Source organism: Cryptomeria japonica, chromosome 2, assembly GCF_030272615.1.
Source record: "Cryptomeria japonica chromosome 2, Sugi_1.0, whole genome shotgun sequence".
Classification (NCBI taxonomy): domain Eukaryota; kingdom Viridiplantae; phylum Streptophyta; class Pinopsida; order Cupressales; family Cupressaceae; genus Cryptomeria; species Cryptomeria japonica.
Genome location: NC_081406.1, coordinates 105,366,513 through 105,379,671, shown reverse-complemented (window position 1 = coordinate 105,379,671; position 13,159 = coordinate 105,366,513).

Sequence of the window (13,159 nt, the reverse complement as noted above, 5' to 3'; positions counted from 1 at the left end):
CAAAAATGATCGTAATATTCCCAAAAATCATAATAACTCCTCATCATCAAGTGAGACTGATGAAGACGTTGAACCTCCAGAAAAAGAAATCCTTGACTGTCAGAAAGACAAAGACTTTAGAAAAATTATGAAAACTATCATAACCCGAGAGAAGGAAGACTATTTCTTAGAACTAGCAAAACAAGGTGCCAAACTTCCTATTGGATATGATGTCCAGACGCTTGTTACTAAAAAGGAAGACTCACCTATACCAATGGTACACAAACAATTACTAGCCTTGTGGATGGAGGTCACAGAACTGAAGAATAAGGACAAGTCCCCAAAACAATATTCTCTGGAAACAATATGTCCTTTTCCATTTGACAAGAATCTACACATGCCTCCATTTCCTCCATGAGTGGAAATCCCAAAATTTGACAAATATGATGGTACCTTAGATCCTCAAGATCATGTTAGGGAATTTAGTGCTGCTTGTATGGAGTTCATGCACAATCAAACGTACCTCATGCATCTCTTCCCAAGGAGTTTAGGGGGTCAAGCAATGGAATGGTTCTCAAGTCTACCCAAAGGAATAAAAAAATTTGAAGAACTAATCCAACTATTTTTACAACAATACTTATACAACATTTGACATCCTGTGACTATGATCAATCTTTGTAATACTCAACAGAAAATAGGGGAACCTCTTCTTACTTTTTTCCAATGCTGGAGAAAGATGTTCTCTAGGTATGCACGACCTATTCCAGACTCTAAGAAAATGGATATATTTGTCAATAACCTGGTCCCTGAACTAAAATAGAGTATACAAATGCAAGTACACCCATCATTTAACCAAATGGTAGATAATTCCATTCGAATGGAAGATGTACTCATAAAGAAAGGCGATATCACCCCTTGGAAAGAAACACAAACAAGATCTAGCTCTAAAGAGAAGAACAAGTATTGGAAATTTGCCAAAGACAACAACAAGAATGTTGTTAATGATAGATTAGTAGATGCTATCAAAACTAACTCAAAATCCACAATATTCAACTTGACTAGTGGTACACAAGCACTTAAAGCTGCTAAGGTTGAAACAAAGAATCTGCCAAAGAAAACAAAGGAATGGTTCAAAGAAAAGCCTTGGCTTTCCAAACCTAAGCGTGATTTTACTCCTCTTGAAGAATCATATGAATCCACTTTCAAAACTTTATTGGCAAACAACTTGATAACAGTACTAGATAACTCCAGACCATATGATCCAGATGTCAAACCAAGATGGTGGAGAGAAAATGAATACTGTGACTTCCATCAGAATAAGGGTCATAACATAAACAATTGCATGAAGTTAAAACATGAGATTCAAGATCTCATAGATGCTGGTAAAGTTGTTGTTGGGAGTCATCCAACCAATGCTGATCATAAAGCATTTAAGGACCTTTTGGCTGTTTACGAACAAGGTGATACCTCAAAGACCAAAGGAGGTGCCAAGGTAAATTATACTTATGCCAGCCAGGACAACGTTATCAACATGATTGAGCCTTCACACTTGAAATATTGCAATGTGATTATAGTTCAAGATAAACCAAATGAATCACAATATGCAAGAGCTCTGAACTGATCTCAAAATAAAGTCACCCTCCAAGGAGCTAGTTCTTCCACTCCAGCTCAAGAAACATCAAACCCAACAACCTTGCCAAACAAACAAAAAGAATCAATCTTGGACAAATTTAAAAGGTTAACCTCATCATCATCCTCTGGATATAGAGTAGTTGAATAGTTAAAAGGGACAAATGCTCAAATTTCAATTTTTAAATTGCTACAACTCTCATCTGCTCACAAGGAAATCCTAGACAAAGCATTGCTCACTACCAACATTCCAAAAGATTTAGACATTGATCGGTTTTAGTCTATGGTGGGTCATCTAACTTCACCTCACTATTTTACCTTCTTTGAAGAAGATGACAATTCATTAAATCATCCACATAACCAACCATTGCATATTGAAGCCATGATCCACAAACACATAGTCAAACGTGTTTTGATAGATGGAGGTACGGGGGTGAATATCTGCACTTATCATCTACTTACACAACTAGGGTTCTCTAAAAATGTCATTGATCCAGACAAGAAAATAACAATTAAAGCCTATGATGAGGAAGAGAGGACCTCCAAAGGTCTAGTATCATTACCAATCAGAGTGGGACTGGTAGAGAGAGAAGTCATTTTCCAAGTTCTTGATATTCCATTGTCATACAATATTTTACTGGGTAGGCCATGGATTCATGAAATGAAGGCAGTACCATCAACATATCACCAATGCTTAAAGTTTCCCTATAACAGAGCTGAGGTCAGTATTCTTGCTGATACAAACATCATCTGTAATGCATTGACAAAAGGTGCAGATACTTTTGTGCCTCATAATAGGGTAGCCTCTCCAAATGAAGATCCAGAAACATTGATGAAAGACTTAGAAAAGAGATTGAAGATTACAGATACTGACATGGATGGCTACAAGATAGAATTGGTACTATCATTAGTTTCTCTCCCTCCATTGCAAAAATAGTTGGGCAAGCCATCAGAGGCTATGAGAACACAAACTTCGGCTCCGAATACCATATATGATGGTCTCTTTGTATAGTCTTCTACCTCCTTGGTAGATGAAATAGAAGAGGAGGCTGTGCTTAACTGGATCTTTAAGGAAGATAGTAAAAAATGAGGAGGTATGACACTATGAGATTTCCTTAGACCAATATGGTCCTGGCTATAAAATAATTCAACGTATGGCATACCCAGGTACTGGTCCTTTGGGCAAACAAAAGGAAGGTATTACTGAACCAATTTAGCTACAAACCAAATCCACAAATGATAAGGCTGGACTAGGATACAATCCAAAAAAGACATCAGACCAAAAACATGTTTCTAAGTCTAAGTGCTCGAAAAAGATATCGCCTTTAACATTACATGAAGCAGACACTAAACAAACAAAAGTAGAGTGTAGAAAAGAGAAAGAGGAATCAACAGTCAAGAAAGAAGAAATAGTCAGTGCTCAACCTTCGATGGTATCAGCTACGATAATACAAGAAGTTGAGGTTCTTGAGGATATAAGAGATGAAATGGTAAGAATCAAAGAATTGTTTGCACCATTAAAAATTCCAGTCACATATACTGGTAGGCAACAAGTAGATGATTCAGAGACTGATTCAAATGAGTATGAATGGTGTCCTAACTATCTTTCAGACACATCCACTACAAAAACTCCAGAAGAATTTAGTGGTGTCATAGATGATACTCAAGAGCTGATGCGCATAAAACTAGAGAAGGAAATACAAGAAATTAGACAAAAGAGGCAAGCAAATTATGAACAAGGATTGAAAGAAGGAAGAATACCAGAAAGCTTCTCATCTATGTGCTCTTATCCTAAAATAGAACAAATCAGTTATAGCACTACACAGGAAGAGTTGGAAGCTACAGAACAAGAACCAGTCATCGGTCTAGAAGAAGCTGAATGGAGTAGATGACAACAAATCACAGAAACAATGAGATCATGTCAACAGGTGTGTCAGATACAAATGACAAATGAACCACAACATGAAAGAACTTGTAGCATTAAAGATGTTAGTATTGATACCATACATATGCTTACTAAATCACTTGAAAGAGGCTTGGAAACTTCATCCATTGACTCTGATGATAGTCCTATTCATGATGATATCCACTCAGCCTCAAATTCTGAATCATCTGATACAAACAATGAAAAGTTGCCTACTAGTCTTATTGTTGTTAAACCACGATATGACGTCCAATTTGGTGTAGTAAACAATGTTACAAGTATGTCTATTGGATTAGATCGATTAAATATTAACGTAAACTTTAATAATCATGATCTAACTCTTCCTTGTCTCGAGACACTTACGCAAGGTATCATTCTGGAACTTGACTTTTTGATCTGCAGCTATGATAACAATACAGTGAACGCTCTTAAACCTATCCAAAATTTGTCCTTAGTACATCCCGAATTGATTGACTGTACTATATAGAACCAACCCATGGATATACCTACTTTTGCCAATGACTATACATTATCCTATTATCTCAATGTAGTCGAACCTATAAACTCTTCCACCAGTGAACAGAGTGAAAATATGACTGAATTGGATATCAAGTATCTTAATTGCAAAAACAAGAAAAATAAAAATAAAAGATTTGATGGTGAAAACCACATTGTGGTGGTGTCAGAATCTAAAAAAGAGAAAATAAAGGACATTCCTAAAGGTGAAAACCTCTTTGAGGTGCCTGAAGGTGAGATACTTGGTATACTGCCTAGTCATTTCCAGGAGTGGTCTTCCATATTGATTGAGCTAACTCAGCCAGTGAATATCGGGAATCAAGAGACACCACAATCATTCATGTAGCTCAATCACTATCAGCAGAAGAATTGAAGGAGTTCACTCAGCTATTCTTAGAAAAGAAAATAAACTTTGCATGGATGTACTCTGATATGCCAGCTTGGATCCTGATCTTATTATGCAATATCTCTCAATCACACCAGGAGTAAAACTAGTTAAGAAAAAACTTCGTAAGATGCACCCGCATGTAGCATTATTGGTCAAAGCTGAACTAGAGAAACTGCTCAAAGCTAGATTTATCAGAGCAATAGATTATGCTAAATGGATTTCCAACATAGTGCCTATGTCGAAGGTAGATAAATCTATCAGAGTTTGTACAGATTTTAGAGATCTCAACAAAGCATGTCCAAAAGACGAATTTCCATTGCCAAATATTGATATGATAGTCGACATGATAGCTAGGTATGAGATGTACTCACTAATGGATGGATTTTCTGGCTACAATTAGATTAAAATCGCTCCTGGAGATCAAGAAAAGACAGCTTTCACCTATGCATGGGGAACCTTTTGCTGGAATGTCATGCCATTTGGGTTAAAGAACGTAGGGGCGACCTATCAAAGGGTAGTTACAACTATCTTTCATGACATGATGCATAAGAATATAGAATATTATGTTGATGACACCTTAGTGAAGACTATGAAAAGATCAACACATATTCAAGAGTTAGGTCCTATACTTGAAAGAATGGAAAAATTCAAGCTCCAATCAAATCCAAAGAAGTGTGCATTTGGAGTGACATCTGGTAAACTACTTGGCTACATCATTTCAAAGAAGGGAATCGAGGTTGATCCTGAGAAGGTCCAAGCTATAATGGAAATGCTACCTCCAAAGAACATCAGTCAAATGAGAAGTCTACAAGGACATCTCCAATCCATTAGAAGATTCATTTCTCAGCTAGAAGACAAGGCTCAACCTTTTACAAAAGTATTGAGAAAAGGAATAATATACAACTGGGATCAACGGTGTGAACAACATCTTCAACAGATAAAAGAGTACCTATCTAATCCACCAATATTGATGCCACCTATTCAGGGTAAGCCACTAATATTATATATATCAGCAACCGATTCATCCCTAGGGGCATTTTTGGTGCAACAAGATGACAACAAAAAGGAAAGAGCTATTTATTACATCAACAGGACATTGGTGTCTTATGAAATGAGCTATAGTATAATAGAAAAAGCTTGCTTGGCATTAGTCTTTGCACCACAGAAACTGAGGCACTATATGCTAGCACATTCAGTTAAGTTGGTGGCCAAAATTGATCCACTCAAGTATCTTCTTAATAAAGAAACACTCACCGGAAGATTGGTGAAATGGGTTGTGATCCTTACAGAGTTTGAAATTGAATATGTGGAACGCAAAGCCATAAAAGGACAGGTAATTGCTGATCAACTTGCTGAAGCTCCACTTGAGGATACTCAACCACTACACATCAAGTTCCTAGATGAATCAATAATGCATCTTACTCAACAACTCTGGAAGATGTTCTTCGATGGTTCCTTTACTCAAAATGGTTCAGGTGCTGGCATATTATTCATTACTCCTCAGAAGTATTCAATCCCAAAGTCTTATAAGATTCTATTCCCTTGCACAAACAACATTGTAGAATATGAAGCTTTGGTGAATGGGATAAAACTAGCCATTGAATGGAAGGTTGCTGAATTACATATCTATGGAGATTCTTAGCTGGTCATCAATCAGATCAATGATACATATCATAACCGCGATGAGAAATTGATGCCTTACAAGAGGATGGTGGATGATTTCAAGAAGTACTTTTCTTTTGTATCATTCCAACAGATTCCTAGATCAACGAACATAGCAGCAGATGCTATGGCCACCTTGGCATCCATACTTGAGTTACAGGAGTCCAATTTTCACTTTGATTTCCTAGTGGAAGAGTTATATTACCCCACTTATGATTCTTCTAAGACCCAAATAGTCTGTTCTATTATTGGACATGACTCATCCTGATACAGCCACATCTATTCTTATCTATGCGATCAAATTATCCCTAAAAAACTTTACTCGTAATGAGAAAAGAAACCTAACTCTAAATGCTTCGCGTTATGTTATCATAGCTAACAATTTATTTAGATGGGGTTTGGATGGTACATTGCTTAGATGTCTAGAAACTGAAGAATCTAAACATGCATTATCGGAAGCCCATTTAGGTATTTGTGGATCTCATTCGAATGGTTTTACTTTAGCTCAGAAACTATTATGGGCTAGTTACTACTAGCCAGATATAGAAAAAGATGCCATAAAATTTGCTAAAACTTGTGAGAAATGTCAGCTTCAAGGAAATATCATACATGTCCCGGCAAGGGATCTCATACCATTCATTACACACTGGCCTTTTTAGCAATGGGCCTTTGATCTCATTGGTTAGATATATCCGGCTTCATCCAATGGACATAAATTCATCATAACTACCACTGAGTATTTCACCAAGTGGGTAGAGGCAGTTCCTCTTATCAAAGCAATTGGTAAACAAGTCGCCTTATTCATCCTAAACTATATAATTTGCAGGTATGGGATACCTTCGTCCATCGTGACTGATAATCAAGGACAGTTTAAGAATAAAGATCTAGATGAGCTTTGTGAGAAATTCAAAATAAAGCAACACTAGTCATCAATATATTACCCTCAAGGTAATGGACAAGTTGAGGCATCTAACAAAAACCTACTGACTATCTTGCACATAATAGTGAACAAATCCGGGAAGGATTGGCATCTGTAGCTCAATCCTACACTATGGGCTAACAGAACCAGTATCAGAACACCTACTAGGGCTACACCTTTTTCTTTGGTGTATGGGTCTGAAGCAGTATTACCTATTGAAGTAGAAATACCATATCTAAGAGTTTCATTGCAAGGTCTTGTTACTGATGAAGATCATAGAATATCTAGATTGCAAGAGCTCGAATTGCTAGATGAGCGTCGGCAAGTGGCATTTGATCATCTCAGAGTGTATCAAAAGAGAATGTCCAAAGGATATAACAAGAAAGTTCGACAAAGAGAATTTCAAATTGGTGACCTAGTCTTGAGAGAGAATCCAAAAAATCAACAGTTTCGTGATAATAAAGGGAAGTTTGAACCCAACTAGCCGGTTCCCTACATTGTTACTGCAGTATTCAGCTCTGGTACCTATCAACTCTCTAATTCAAAAGGAGAACAACTCCGTGAACCGATTAAAACCATCCACTTAAAGAAATTCTTCTGTTAGTATTCTTTTCTCTAGCAAACTTGTATAGTTGGAAAAGGTCCTAAAAAAAATCAAAAAAGAAAAAAAATCAAAAAAGAAAAAAAATCAAAAAAAAAAAAAAAGAAAAGAAAAGAAAAAAAATAAGAAAAGAAATTTTATTTTTTTGCCTTGGTGAAAAAATGAATCTCTGCCAAGCAGGTGAAAACCTAGCAAACAGGCACCTCTTGTACTCAAGCGCTCCATCTATCAATACAATGTTGGCATTTCCCACTTTCATGCATCGTTTGCTTTCACTTGTACATATTTTCAGTCACTTTCGTGACATCTTGGTTCGTTGGAACCCTCATGACTAGAAACTGATCAACATCCTAGTCTTAGGTTACTCGACAGAGCATATTACATATCCTAAGTAGTGTCAACCAAGTCATTTTTCTGTCAGTGAAACTTGGTCGTCCACTCCAAGTCAGTCACCTATCTCCTAACTACCAAAGAATTTATCACTGAGTTCACAAGAAAAACAACATAACGGAAAACAATCACTAAACAGTCTGAGCTATGAATAAAAATTTTCTTTGTATGCTGTCTTTTATATTGATTTTTTATTATTGTCCCTTTGAGTAACTCGAGGAAGTCTATTGTGACTAAGAGGGGCAAGGATTGGGGGCATAATATTTTCTTTGTTTTCTGCTTGTAGGAATGATCCCGATGATCTAGAAACATATAAATTAGTTGGGTGTTTGTGATAAGAGCCTTCACATCAAGGTGAAATCGCCTCACATACCTCGACTCCACCTATTTGTATGCTACAGGGAGGTCCATATCATTTCTTTGTTCATTTTGAGGGAATTTCTTTATGATGCAATTTGGGTCCCTGCAAAATTTGTCCAAGGATATGAACGAAAAAAGGGTCATTGCGGACAAGATAATTAATATTGCACATTGAAAAAGAAAGGAACTCTAACCTACCTATTGTGTTCGTTATGCTCAGTGATGAATCTTAAGTATCTTAAATCTAGTGACTAGGTTTAGGTTGCATTTTGCACATCATTTTGCATATCATTTTGCATTTTTTTGAATCTAGAGTGATTTTGGTATGGTAATAATCTCTTTATCTTCTGAAGGAGAGCTGAAAGCATCATTATTTCTTATGCTAAGTAGTCTTTTTATCATCATTTATTCGATTGAGTACTTGTGTTTCGAGATGTTTAGCTACATACATAACATTTCATATAGCTTCATACATTTTACTCTTACTCATTTGCATTATCATTTATTTGCATATAAAAGAAACAAAAATATACATTCATAATCATTTGCATTACATACATCATATGGAAAAGAAATGCATACATATAGAATAAAGCATATAAGAAACATCTCATAAAAGAATCAACACAAGTATGATGAAGTCAAATCAGATCTCGTGTATATATATAATGTCAAGTATAAGAGTACAAAATGATGTCCAATGACATATATAAACTCCCATCGAAGCAAGAATTGTATAGGCTACAAAAAATGGGGGTGTCTACAAAAAAAAAATATCCAAGCACCAAAAAAAGAATCATCTAGCTGGAGCCCTCTCCCTCATCGCCTGGTGGAGGAGGAGGAGCCTAATGTCCAAGATCCTGGCATGGTGCCTGAGTTCCCTCCGATCATGCCATATACTGCGAATAGGGTTGCACCTGTTGTGCAACAGGAACTGCGACACTATACGCCACCACATAATATGTTGCCCTATTACTCTGGAGGAGGACCTCCTATCATAGAGCCTCAATCTCAGCTCTCGACTCTGCTCTCAAGGCTGCTATTTGACGATCCTGCTTGAACCTCACCTTGGTAAGCTGTTGGTCTTGCTCCACCAGCTGAGTCTGAGCCACTATCAAATGTGACTGAAGCTCTACAAGGCATGCTCTCATCGACCTACCCGCATCCTATCCCTGCTCTCTCACAGGCTCACCACCCCTATCTCCACCTGTGGCTCCACCCTGCTCATCCCACCACTATCAGAGTTGTCTCAGAGCTGCTTGCTCCTCTTTGGTCCCACCCAATCTCGCCCCTACTCTCCCAAGGGATCCACCCTCACCCCTCTATTGTCCACCCTCAGCTGGCACCCTGCTACTGCTAGCACTAGGATCTCCACCTATCTGCCTCGGAGCCTCAGCTCTCTATCCCTGTCTCTGGCCCTATCCCTATGCTGGTGTAGGTGCATCATCCTCCACATCCTCAATATGAGGAGCCTACTCTCCTGGATCTGTAAATCGAGGGAACGGATGCTACTGAAAGTAATCCCTATACTGGGGTAATACCCCCACATCCGCTACATCCTCTAGGTAATCCCATCTCAGGTGATGTAAACCTATCAGCTCTTGCATCGCGAAAGCATACAACAACCATGGAGACTATCCCTACCTCTCCTCATCAGCATAGCGTGCATAGGCTGTGTACTCCTACGAGATCCCCCGAGGCCGGCCATACTACCTCATCACTTGAGAAATGATGAATCACTCCACAATGGTTTGTGATCTCCCGATCAGTGGGCATGTCACAAAAAGGTCTCTTCGAACCACCCGCCAGTCATCCCATGGCTCCAAGCCTCTGTATGGTCTCCAGACAACTGCTATAAGGTCGTCGCGGTGCCGTCTCTAGAAGTTCATCTTGCCCAAATGGGGCTGCGTAATATATCTGGCATACCTATAAATAATCAGCTGCCCTGGCTCTCTGCTATCATCAACTATCAGTTGACAAACTTGAAGGTGCTCCCAAGCCCAAACCTATAAAATATATACACCTACAGCCATGCTCCACCCATCTCTATATACAATCTCATGCATCTTGTGATACATGTGAGCAAGCAGGAAAGAGCCCCAGCCAAGTCTCTGAGGGGTCTCTATCAACCTCTCTAGCATCCGGCCCCATCCACTCTAGAAACCTCATTTCCCTCTATCTGGCATCAAGAAGCAACCAATGAACCCTGCTAGAACACATGCCAGGGGATACTCCTCACTGTACCTGCTCATTAGTATGTCACAACTCATGGATCGAGTCAAAATTTTTGGATCCCTGAATACATTCCTAAGTGCCTGTAGTCCAGGTAACAACGCGATATCATAATCCACCTTATCCCCAGTAAAAGGGATACTAAGGATCCTATACACATCCTCAGGAGTGATAGTCAACTCCCTAACTGGCAAATGAAATGTAATCTGCTCCGAATGAAAACGCTCAACCAATGCCATGAGCATTTTGTGGTTCACACGGATATTAGGTAATCGCAATAGATGAGTCAAGCCACATAAATCAACATGAGCCTGCTCAACCTCAAATAAATGACAAACTAATGCCATCGTAGGTGGATATACACATCTGAAGAGCACAGGAGGTAATCGAGCCTGCAAAAAATAAAATAAAACTAACAATGACCATCAAAAAACATTCCAAATGAGCCTACAAGAGAAATTAAACATCACGCAAATCCAAATAAGTCAAATGCAAAACCAAAATTTCATGTTTACACTTTAAAAAATGATCACTGTCTTTCGAATGACAAAACACAGTTAAGGAGCACCTTGTACAAGTCAGGAATGGCTTTCATATGAGAAAACAGCTTCGAACGATAAACTTTTACACATTGCACGACAAAATGGTCTTTTAATAGACTTGTCGTACGACATGAGGGTGGACCCCGTACGACAAATCTAATGGGTTCAAATGAAAAAATAAAATATATCAGTTTCTCGTACAAGACAGGATCCTGTCTCGCACAATAAAATGAGATGCCCGACCCCCAATATGCGAAAAATGTGAAAAATGCAAAAAAAAAATCAAAATTGAAAACATAAACAGGCTTAAGATTGACCACTTACCACGGGCTCATAATTTCAGGGTTGATTATGTCTTCTCTGGTGCTCGAATCGATGTTGATGAGTAGGGACCACCATTTTCTTCACCAAAGGTTTTTTTGAATTTTCAAGCTTGGAGGGTTAAAATGATTTAAAAATGACACTTTTGTCCCATATATAGCCTAAAACCTAATTTTTCAACTTGCTCCAATGGTCGTGAAAATTATACCCTTAGATAATTTTCCTGCTCTGATTCCATTTTTGGGATCGAAATCAAAATTCAAGATCATTTTGATAGTCAATTTCACAATTTGGATCACTTAGCGCTCTTTTCATCAAATTCTCATTCTTTCTTCAAATTGCGCTCAATTTCAACATTGAATTCAATTTCATTCTACACATAAACATTACAATCAACTTTATGCTCAATTTCTCAGCAACCAACACCAAATCTTCAAATATACCTCAGAATCAATTTGTGCTCAAATAACTTATTTTCGTCACATACTTGCCTATAATCATGTACCCTTGTTATCTTTCGATTTCACTCCTGAGGGGGCATACTCGTGACCTTATGACCTCATATCTCAAAGTCAAGAAAATTTCAAAAGTCGAGCAAAATCTTTTCAACCAAAGAAAATCAAATCAATCGCTAGGGGCATATCAGTTTCATCACTTCAAATCAAGTTGATATTTGTCTTTCTCCTAAATTAATCTCTTAACGTTAATCAATTTCATCACTTCACATCAAGTTGACTATTCGTTTAAACTCAATCAAAAGTTTAAAGAGTATCTTTGATCACACTCAATCTAAGCAGGTGTTCAGTATTCATTTCTTGATCAAGCTGGACAATTTATCTTCGTTCATCGTGTCTTGATCAATCAAGTTCAAGATCATTTTTTATCATCACTCACTATATCTAAGTTCAATCAAGTTCTAGATCAGTAAGATCTATTTCTTGATCAATCAAGTTCAAGTTTGGTATCTTTTGTTTTCTATCGTTCTTCAGTTCAACCAAGTTCAAGATCGGTATTGCTTTAATCAGATTTCATTCATCTTTGTCGCTTCGAATCAAGCTAAACACCTATTCTTCATCTAGTTCATGATCAATCGAGTTCAAAACTGGCATCTCCTAGACATCACACATTCTTTGAACCAACGCACTGCTTCCACATTAATTCAAAGAGGGGCAAATGTAATACCCTAAAATTGGTCATCTAAACCATGGGCCCCTAATCTCGACAACATCACCAAGGTTCTAACCAAAGGCAATTAAATCAACCTTGAGCACATTATTAATTCTTTAATCATCAAATATCACATGGCAAATCAATTACTCAATATTAATTAAATATTTATTTAATTAATTAAATCATTTCCAAGAATATCATTTTGATCAATTATCCCATTTTAATTTATTAAATATCCTTGCATATTTAATTAATTAATATAAATTGCCATTTAATCATGCAAAGAGAATTAATTTATTACAAAAGATAAATTAATTACAAAGCAAGAGTTGAATTAAAAAAAAAAAAAAAGAATTGAATTGAGAGAGAAATCAAACTTGAGATATTATTTCTTTTTCTAAATTTGGAACTTGAAATCAGAAAGGCAATTAAATTGAATTATTGAATTATTCTCTAAAATTGGAACTCAAAACTTTTCAGAAAAAGAAGTTCAATTGCATTGAAAAGAACTTTTTCTTGAATAAAT